General features: G+C 43.7%; 1 pseudogene; it reads left to right on the plus strand.

The window, feature by feature from the left end:
- The first annotated feature begins 4,248 nt into the window (after positions 1 to 4,248).
- Positions 4,249 to 5,101, plus strand: LOC102745679 (nucleoside diphosphate kinase D, mitochondrial pseudogene; annotated as a pseudogene).
- The last annotated feature ends 6,086 nt before the right edge of the window (positions 5,102 to 11,187 follow it).

The raw sequence follows: 11,187 nt of genomic DNA on the forward strand, positions 1-11,187 counted from the left end.
CATGTACTATAGAGTTCTTTTTTTAAAAGTGAAATTGTTCATGAAAAATACTTGAAAGGATGTGCTCCAAAATGTCAACAGCACTTTCTTTTCTAGACGATGGAATTTTGACTTTCATTTTTATACTTTTTTATACTATCTGGTTTTGTTTGGTTTTAACAACTGGGCATGGGTTATTTGCACAATCACAAAAGGAAGATATTGCTTTTTTCTCTTTTCAGAAATAAATACCTTGACTTTCCTCCTCCTTCTCTCTTGTATACATTCCAATTCGCTCAAACTGGGGATATTTCGAGGTACTTGTTGCTGACATTGCATCTAATATATAACTTTGAACTTCTGTCAAATTTACTCTCATACTTGAATTTCAAAGCACATCAGTGACAAAAGAGTCCATTTCATGCTTTTAAGTTGAAAATTAATAATAAACCCCATCCAGGTGCACCTGGGCGGCTCAGTCCGTTGAGCGTCTGACTCTTGATTTCAGCTCAGGTCATGATCTTGGGGTCCTGAGATCAAGGCCTGCGTAGGGCTCCGCGCTCAGCAGGAAGTCTGCTTGAAATTCTCTCTCCCTCTCTGTCTGCCCCTTCCCCCCTCGTGCGCACACACGTGCTCCCCCTCTCTCTCAAATAAATAAATAAATATTTAAGATAATAATAATAATAAACCCCATTCACCCAAAAGGTGCTCAGAGACCTGTCTGCAGGGTTCACGGCGGCAGCGGGGGCATCCTCTCTTTGTCTCACTTGCTGCTCACACCACCTTGTGAAGTAGAGAGGGCATATATAATTATCCCTATTTTACAGGTAAGGAAACTGAGGGTCCAAGAGATGCAGGCTGACCAAGCATCCCCTGGCTGGTGATAGCCAGGCCGAGACTGGAGTTCAAGTTTCCTGATTCCTGAGTCCAGGTCTTTCTTTTGCCACTGGCTCCCGGGTCAACCCAACAACAGGATTACCCTCATGATTTTTTTCTGTGATACATTGGGGGTATAAAGAGGATCTTGGCAAAAATATAAATAGTTTCCTTTAAATTTTTTTTTAAAGAGGCAGATGCTTAACCATCTGAGCCACCCAGGTGCCCCAAAAATATAAATAGTTTCCTTTGAAGTAAAACTCACACCCAGCCCTCAGCTGCACTATGAAGTGGAGAACGTTTGTCCTCAAGGCCCACCCCCCTCCCCTGCACGTGCAAACACACACACACACACACACACACATTTATGCTTCTGGGATGCCCAGGGCTCTCTCCTCAACTTACCCCATTCCTTACACTCCCCACCCCAAAACTGTGCCAGGGTTTGTCAACCTGGGCGCCAACAATATTTCAGACTGAGTAATTCTTTGTTGTACAGGAGTGTCCTGTATGCTGTTGGCTACTGAGCAGCATCTCTGGTCTCTCTCCACTAGTTGACATTAGCAGTGTCTCCTCAGTTGTAACAGTATAAAATGTCTCCAGAAATTGCCATAAGTCCCCTGGGGGTGGAAGGTATGGAGCAAAATCAGCCCCAGAGGAGAAGCACTGCTCTATACCGAATGCCCTTTGTGGAGGGAATATGATAAACTCAATCATTTTAGTAAGTCAGTTAGTTTTCAGACCATCTCCCCCTTCCTGCAGTCGACACGGGGCTGGCTCAGAATGGCCTGGGGACTTTCTCTAAACTGTGGCATTTCCAGTCCCTGGTGAAAACCTATGCGCCACACAAAAGGGCATCTTGATCTCACCAGAAGTGTTCAAATCTTGGCTGTGCCATGTCTGAATGTGTGCCCTGGAGCCCACCTAAAAATCATTCTGACTCTCTTTACTCATCTATAAAGTGTGGACATAAGACCTACATCTGAGTGTTATCATTAGGATTCCATGAAATAATATGTCAAATTGCCTTGATTGCAGAGGCCTCCAATCAGAGCAGATTTTGTTTCTTGCCTCCCGTGTCCAGATGGAGATCAAATGCCCGGATTCAGCACAATCCTGGCACCATGAGAGGGCTCAGTAGGCCTTCACTCTACGCTGTTATTCTGTCCCTCCTAGTTACACCTCTCAAGGGTAGCTGGATTATACAGAGGAAACGTACCTGCACTCAAAATGAACACATCTGGAATGGTGGCTTTCACACCAAAGACAAGCTGGACAGTTGCAGGGAAGACTCTTTAGGATCTCTTTGTGGTGCTGCCCATTGGGAGGGGGCAGTCCCACCGTAAGAGTGTCCCCAGTCACCCTCCTCTCTCTCTCCCTCCAAGCAAATCCCTCCCACCCAGTTAGGGAGGGCAGCAGGACAGATTTCAAAAACCCCCAAGGCTTGATCTCCATTGTCTAGTAATTTAATAACATGCAGCCCTTTGTAAACACTAATTAAGCAAGAGCCCTGCTCCTTGGTGAGGGAGGCCTGCCACCCTCCCACCCCAGGCCCCTGCTTTCAGAAAGGAAGCCACTGAGAGGTGGCCCCCAGGAGAAGTTGTTTGCCTAAGGCTGGCTAAAGAAGAAAGAAAGGAGGAAGCTAGGTCAAAAGGGAAGAAGTGGAATTCCAGGTTATAGGACTTCAGGGGTTCGGTCCAGTCAAGGATCTTACTGGCTAATCTGGACTGGAGCATCTCTTTCAGATCAGGGGCTCTGCTAGCTCTTCCATTTCTTAGGGGAGTGTGTCAGAGACCCCTTTGAGAATCTGAAATTAGCTTTAGGATTTCTCACCTGCTCACACTTAAAATTGTGCAAATACGGGATGCCTGGGCGGCTCAGTCCATTAAGCAGCTGACTTGGGCTTAGGTCATGATCTTAGGGTCTTGGGATTGAGCCCTGCATTGGGCTCCATGCTCAGCAGGGAGTCTGCTTCTCCTTCTCCCTCTCTCTCTGCCTCTCCCCTCACTCATGCTCTCTCTCGCTCTCTCTCTCTTCAAATAAATAAAAATCTTAAATTTTTTTTTACAAATACAGGTGACCCTCAAACAATGCAAGGGGTAAGGGGTACACACAATAGAACATGCACATTTAAAATTTTGACTCCCCCCAAATTAATTATTAATAGCCTACTGTTGACCAGAAGCCTTACTGATAACATAGTCGATTAACACATATTTTGTATGTTGCATGTATTACATACTGCGTTCTTACAATAAAGTAAGCTAGAAAAAAGAAAATGTTATTAAGAAAGCTATAAGGAGGGGCACCGGGGTGGCACAGTCTGTTAAGTGTCTGACTCTTGGTTTTGGCTCAGGTGGTGATCTCAGGGTTGTGAGATTGAGCCCCACAACCCGCTATGTGCTAAGCGGGAATCTGCTTAGAATTTCTCTCTCTCCTGCTCCCTCTGCTCCGCTCCCCCACCCCAACACGTGTATGTGCTCTCTCTCACTCTCTCTCAAATAAATAAATCTTTTTTTAAGATTTGGGCTAAGCAGGGAGCCCAACATGGGGCTCAGGTTCATGACCTGAGCCAAAGGCAGCCACGTAACCGACTGAGCCACCCAAGCACCCCTAAATAAATGAATCTTAAAAAAGAAAGAAGAAAGAAAGAAAGAAAGAAAGAAAGCTCTAAGGAAAAGAAAATACATTAACAGACCTGTACTGTAAAAAAAAAAATCCACAAATAAGTGGACCCTTGTTGTTCAATGGTCAACTGTACTCTCTGAACTTCTTATTAAAATTTCCTGCCCTAAAGAATTATAAGTCAAGTCTGACGTTTGTCTAGCCTTTTACAGCTTTAGGAGCACTTTCCAATAGGCAAGCAGGACAACGAGGGGGTAAGTCACGTGGGTTCTAGACTGATGGGTGTGAACCTGTCAGAGCCATTCATGATCTGCCCGGACGAGGTATCTCAGCTCTCTGCACTCACACTTCCTCTTACACAAAGTGCAGTGAGGAGGATAGATTTTGTTAAAATGATTTCTGTTTTACAGATGAAGAAACTGAGACTTGGAAAAACTGGACCCAAAAAGCTACGATTTGAACCCAGGACTCCTTTCATATATCATTCTAGTAAAACTTTTAAAACTTTTTGTTGAAGGATAACATTCATAAAGTACACAAATCATAAACATTCACCTTGCTGAATTCTTACTAATAGACACACCCATGTAACTATCATCTGGATTAATATAATAGGATATTATCCAAACCACAGAAGCCATCCTCATGTCTCCTCCAAGTAGGGTTGCCAGATTTAGCAAATAAAAATAGTGCCTAGGACATACTTAAAATAAAAAATTATTTGCTTTTAATCTGAAATGCAAATTTCACTGGGTGGGCTGTATTTTATCTGGCAATCCTACCTCAAAAGCAAGCTCTAGTCTTTTATGATTCTTGATTAGTTTTGCCTATTCTTGTACGGCATAGAAGTGGAATCATATAGTATGCGCTCTTTTGGTTCTGGCTTCTTCTGTTTAACAAGTGCTTGAGGTTCAACCACGTAGCGGGCAGCATTCCACGCTCAGCCCACAGCTTGCGGGCCAGGGACCGGGAGGCCTCTTGGTGCATGCTGAGTTGCAGGGGCTGCTGAGCCGCCCACGGGTCACGCCAGAAGCCTGCTCGCATGCCCCAATTCAAGAGGTTCCTCCAGGACCCGGGAGTGGACCCTTATTGCAGTGAAGGGGGGTGCGGCTCACTAGGGATGTGACCCACTGCTTTGGGTGGAGGAGCCTCAAGCTGGTGGGGATGGAGATGCTACAGGCACCAGAGAGAGGCCTTGCCCAGCACTACCCTGACCTGCCGAGGAAGCCCTTCTGCCCAGCCCTCATCCTCTACATGAGCTCCGGCCCCATGTGGCTGTGGTCTGGGAAGGCCCCAACGTGGTCTGCTCCTCCAGGGCCATGACAGGACACACCGACTCAGCTGAGGCTGCCCCAGCACCATTAGGGGGGACGTCAGCATCCATATCAGCAAGAACATCATCCATGCCAGCGACGCCATGGAGGGGGCCCAGGGGAGATCCAGCTACAGTTCCAGAGCAGTGAGCTGGTGGACTGGGCAGACGAAGGCCACCAAAGCAGCATCCACCCAGCCCGAGCACTCAGGCCCTCAGCCACCCCAGCAGCCACCCAGGATCAACCATCTCTGTTGACAAGGACTTGAGCCCACACGCATGGTCTCTCCGTCTGTCCCAGACCACCTCCCTGTCCACCTTCTGCCCCACCCCAGCCCAGAGGGATTGAGCAACCAACTTTAAGTGCCTCTTAGTATCCTAAGCCAGCAAGAGATGGGACCAAAGCCTTTCCTTTTTTTTTTTTTTAAGATTTCATTTATTTATTTGACAGAGAGAGAGCACACACAGGGGGAGCGGCAGGCAGAGGGAGAGGGAGAAGCAGGCTCTCTGCTGAGCAGGGAGCATGATGCGGGACTCCATCCCAGGACCCTGGGATCATGACATGAGCCGAAGGCATACACTTAACTGACTGAGCCACCCAGGCACCCCACCAAATCCTTTCTGTACTGAAGTGCCAGACAACCTTTGGAGTGTCTCCAAGAGTGTGTAGTGTGACTTCTCCTCCCCCAAAGAGGGGGGGACATTAAATTCACCATATTGTCTATGGGGGTGGATTTCTTATTAAAGTTTCTGCCATCTCTGAGGAAGGGATGACGACTTTATGCAAAGTTGTAAGAATTCGAGAGTATAAATAAAGCTTACCCTTTGTCTCTCTCCCTCTCACACTCACACACATTGTAACATTGTCACAATGTAGCAGCAATTCTTTTTCATTACTGTATATAATGGAAAACAAATTTGTTTTTTTTTAAGATTTTAAGTAATCTCTACACCCAGTGTGGACTGGAACTCACAACCCCGAGATCAAGAGTTACACACTCCACCAGTGTGTAACTCCACCAAACTGAGCCAGCCAGGCACCCCATCTACAGTGGAAGACAAATTTATAATATGTAATCAATATAAGTTTATTCATTGTATATTGTAAATATATACATATACAATGAATATGAACTTTTAGGTTGCTTTTAGCCAAGGCAAAGGGGCTACTATAAATCTTCTTGTTCAGGTTCTTTTGTTAATATATGAATGCCTCTCTATTGGGTATACATCTAAGGGTAATATTTCTGTAACATTAGTGTATGCATATGTTCAGCTTTGATAGGCAGTACCAAATTTCTCCAAAGTTGTTGAACCAATTTATTCAAGAATGCACAGAAAGATTCATTTGTATCACCTGGTATTGTCAGTTTACTCCCTTTTATGGTTTTAATTTGCATTTTCCTAATAACTCATGATTTTGAACACCTTTTCACATGCTCACTGATGATTTAGATGTTTTCTTTAGTAAAATGCTTGTTTAAGACTATTGCCCATTTTTTAAAAATGGTGTGTCTTTTCTTATTGATATGTAAGAATTCTTTACATATTGTAGATAAAAGACCTTCATCAGACATAAGTTTTGTAAATATCGTCTCCTTGTCTGTGGCTGGTTTTTTACTCTCATAATGGTACATTTGGACAAACAGAAGCTTTTAACTCAAATGGGTATTACTTTTGTGTGTTTGCTATTTAAGAAATCTTGACCTCTCCCAAGGTCATAAAGATATCCTCCTATGTTACCTTCTAGAAGCATTTTCATTTTATTATTCACATTTAATAGAGCTACTGGACCTATTTCTTTGCCTATCATATGTACAATCCAATTAATTTAAAAATTATTTCCCAGCTTCATAATCCTATAGAATCTATGTTCATATTTGCTAATATCATCATTAGATAGTTCCTTTCAATCCAATAAAGAATTACTAAGCATATACCCATGCGCCAAGGCACTGTGCTTTATACTAGGAATTTAAAACTTGAACTCATGGGGCGCCTAGGTGGCTCAGTCAGTTAAGCATCTGCCTTTGGCTCAGATCATGATCCCAGGGTTCTGGGATGGAGCTCCACATCGGGCTCCTTGCTCAGGAGGGAGCCTGCTTCTCCCTCTCCCTCTGCCTGCAGCTCCCCCTGCTTGTGCTCTCTCTCTGTCAAATAAATAAATAAAATCTTTAAAAAAATAAAATAAAATAAAACTTGAACTCAGCATGGTGGTAATTTTCTCAGAGCCCCTACTCTAGCTTGTGGTCTGTCTAGATCCACCTACGTCTCCTGCCTCCACCCACCATGTCTCCGTTGATCCCCTTTAGGGGCAAAGTCCACTCAGATTTGCTTCTAAGGCTGGGGCTTGATGCCTGTCCTCCAGAGTCTGGGCAGGAAGATGGAGAGCATACTGGCAAGTGTTGGTCTTTTGCCAACTGAAGTTTCAAAGAGAGAGCCTGAAACCTGGATCATTTGTGAGTTGCAGGTCCCTGTGCCAAGTTAGAGCCTACATTCCAGGCAAGTCAATGGTGACAAAGATCTGCTGTCCTGTCACTTGGATTGGCTCAAAAATGCTTGGAGCCGCTAAAACGTCAGTAACAGGAGAAGTGATAAATATAAATGACTTATGGTACCTCATTGTATCCTAACTATTCTGCTTTGCTGACCTTACTAGTTCCTCCCATCAATCATCGATCACATAAATAGCCAGCTACCCGTTCTCAGGTAGGAGAAGGTGGTCAGTAAAGGAATAGCAACCTTCACCTCAATTCCAGCGTCTGTCCTTTGGAGATTTGGGGAACATAAACCTTTAACATAAACAAGCCCAACCCCCTACTCTGGTATCTTAGGCTCCTTGTATCTTAGGACTCTCTTTGGGGATTGGGGCTCCTTATCTGGTTCTTCCCAGCCCCTGGCCACCTCAAATTAGAACACCCCACCCTCCCCAGGGAGCCCCAGCCTCTAAAATTCACCTCCAACATTGATGGCTCCTGTCCCAGACAAACTGAACACAACTTCTGCAAGAGATGGGGTCTAGACAATGTGGGAGAAGGGGGCTTACTCTTCCATTTTCCTGATATATTTTCCCTCCACTTTCCTGCACCAGCCACTTCCCAATCCCTCCAGTGAAGACCCTGAGATATTCCAATGATGCTCTCCTACCTAGTGCTCCCTTGCTCAAAGGAGCTCTACCTGGGTGGCAGATAGCCCTTTCCTAAATAGAGGGAGGATTACAAGAGTAAGGGGTCAAAGCCACAGAACTGAAATGCAAATGTGGGTTCTTAACTCTTGATGTATTTTTAAAAAGCAAGGGAAGACTGAGAGAGATTTTCCTGAGAACACTTTAAACTTGAAAACAGGGGCACCTGGCTGGGTCATTTGGTAAAGCATGTGACTCTTGATCTTGGGCTCATGAGTTCAAGCCTCATGATGGCGGGTAGAGATTACTTAAGAAAAAAAAAAAGTTTGTTAGTGCCCAATGGTGATGGTTAAAAGTTGAATAAAGATTTAAAAATAAATAAATAAATAAATAAATAAATAAATAAATAAACAAACATGAACATGTACCAGGAATCTCTGACAGCATTGGTGTGTGTTTCTGATTTGAAGGTGGGACAGCAAGGAAAGCATCTGTGATGACCAGGCCAGAGGCAGAAAGGAACCTTTACTGGACCTTGTAAGGAGGGCAGCTGAGGGGAGCAAGACCAAAGGATATTCTCGGAGCAAACAGAAGGAGCCTGGAGGAAGATCACAGACTAGTGGGAGGCGGGCCTCCAGGGTGGCCTGACCAGGAACGAGTCAGGGAAATAGTCCAATCCCTGTTGCAGGCCAAATACCAGCATTTAAAGGGAATTAGGGCTCCTATGAGCAGCATGGGGGGGGAAAGGGGGGAACTGAGTTAACTGTGCTCTACACTCCGAAGCTAGCAGCTCCCACTGGGAACTCAACAGGAAAGACCTGACCCCTTCAGAGACAAAGGACTCAGGAGGGCTGAGTCCTATGATCACGGCTCATAGAAGGTGCTGGAACCAAAGGGAACTTTTCTCTCCATACCTAAGCCAAGGGGCCCCTAGCAACTCCAGGCTCTATTTAACTCTGCTCTACTTAATTTCCTCAAGATAAAGTGCCCTCACTGTGGACTCTAGCTTGCTTTCTCTGGAAGCAGCTGGGGGTGGCCTTTATTAAGGAAATGTTTCCTCTTTGACATAGGAATGACTGTTAGGAGGAAAGGCGGGAGATCTATTCTGGAGAGTAAGTCAAGGGGGTGGAGTGGGCATATCCCACGAATCCTTCTGAAAAAGGATGCTACTTATTCCCAGGGCTCAGGCCATTATTATTATTATTATTATTATTATTATTATTATTATACCCTGAGGCCGTCAACCCTACTGAGGGAAGGAAGAGAAAACTGGTGATTGCCATTTTCGAGAAATAGCTCAGCACACTGAACTGCTCCTCTTACCCCAGGTTGATCCCAAAGGCTTTCCAGGAGTTCCTGATGTGCACATAATCCAGGGGTTTGTGAACTTCAAGGCAAAACATTGCATCTATATTTTTACTGAGCTCTCACTGAAATTTAGCATTTCCTTCTATTATCAATGTGGGCAACAAACCGTAAGAGCAGTGCAGTAACTGTGACCCTTTTTTTAAAAAAAAAAATATTAACTTTATATTTAAACATTCCTAATTATTTCATGTGTTTCAACAAGCACATATTACTTATAATATGGGAATAATAATAAAATATAATTTATAAAACCGAAAATCTATAATTCTCCAAACAACTGCTAGGCCTAAATGTATTTCCCATATTATGTAAACAAACTTTCATAATATAAAAAAGGTAGAGAAACCACTTAATCCACTTTATGAACTGGCCTTAATCCCCAAGCCAAAACTAGACAACGACAAAAATAAAACTTCAGCTCTTCTGGGCGCCTTGGTGGCTCAGTTGTTAGGTGTCTGCATCTGCATTCGGCTCAGTTCATGGTCCCAGGATCCTGGGATCGAGCCCCGCATCGGGCTCCCTGCTCCACGGGAAGCCTGCTTCTCCCTCTCCCACTCCCCCTGCTTGTGTTTCCTCTCTCGCTGTGTCTCTCTGTGTCAAATGAATAAATAAAATCTTTAAACAAACAAACAAACAAAAACTTCAGCTCTTCCAGCATACCTCCTCCAGCGATGGTGATATGAATAAAACAGAGTTTCTCTGTCCATTTCTTGGCTTTGCTTCCTTAGTGTGGGCCACCATGACAGGAACACTACTGGAAATCACAAATATTTTTATGTCACATAATGATGGTTATGGAAACATCAAAATATCATTTATATTCATCATTAATTCTAAGTCACAATAGTTCTTAGACTTGCCTAGTAAAAAAACAAGTAATTACATCACAGATTTGTTTTTAAAAAACAGAGCTGTATTTCAATATAATCGGGCTCTTTTGTAATCCTCTATGTATTTTTGATTTGTTTTTCACTTCTAACATCTTTATGGAGGTACAATTGAGCATATGATAACCTACCTATATTTAAAGTGTACAACTGACCAATTTTGACATAAGTCTACACTTGTGAAATCATCACCACAATGAAGAGAGTGAACTTGTCCATCACTTGCTATGGTTTCTTCATGTTCATTTGGAACTCCTCCCATCTGCCCCTCCTCAGACCCCAAGCCCCAGGGAAATCTAATCTGCCTTTTCTAGAACTTTATGTAGAGTTATACAGCATATACTCTTATTTTTAAATTAGGCTTCTTTTATTTAGCATAATTATGTTGAGATTCATCTCTACTGCTTTGTGTATCACTGGTTTGTTGGTTTTTTTTTTTTTTTTTCCTGAGTGGTGTTACGCTGTGCAGTTAAACATTGTTTATCCATTCACCTGCTGATGGGCCTTTGTGTTGTTTCCAGTTCCTGGTGATTCCAAATGAAGCTGCACTGAACATTGGTGTACAAGTCTTTGTGTGGATACGGGCTCTCCTTTCTCTTAGGTAATGACCTAGGGGTGGAACGGCTAGGTAAAATAGGAAGTTTGTGTTCAACTTCATAAGAAACTGCCGCCTTCTTTCTGAAGCGTTGGTAGCACCTACATTCCCAACACTGGTGCACGAATACTCCGTTGCTCCACATCCTCAGCAACACTTGGTGTGGTTGGTCTTTTTAATTTTAGGAACGCTAATAGATGTGAGGTGGTATCTCATGGTGGTGTTGCTTTGCACTTCCTAGTGACCAATGGTAGTGAGCTTCTTCTCATATGCTTATTTACGGTCTGTATCTCTTCTTTGGTGACGAGTCTGTGCCAGTGTTTTGCTCGTTTTCTTTTGGATTGTCTGTTTTATTATTGAGTTTTGAGAGTTTTGATATGTTCTGGATACAAGTCCTTTATCAGATATTGATCAGAAAATG

This window comes from Leptonychotes weddellii, chromosome 6, assembly GCF_054177405.1.
Source record: "Leptonychotes weddellii isolate Sample4059 chromosome 6, ASM5417740v2, whole genome shotgun sequence".
NCBI classification, from domain to species: domain Eukaryota; kingdom Metazoa; phylum Chordata; class Mammalia; order Carnivora; family Phocidae; genus Leptonychotes; species Leptonychotes weddellii.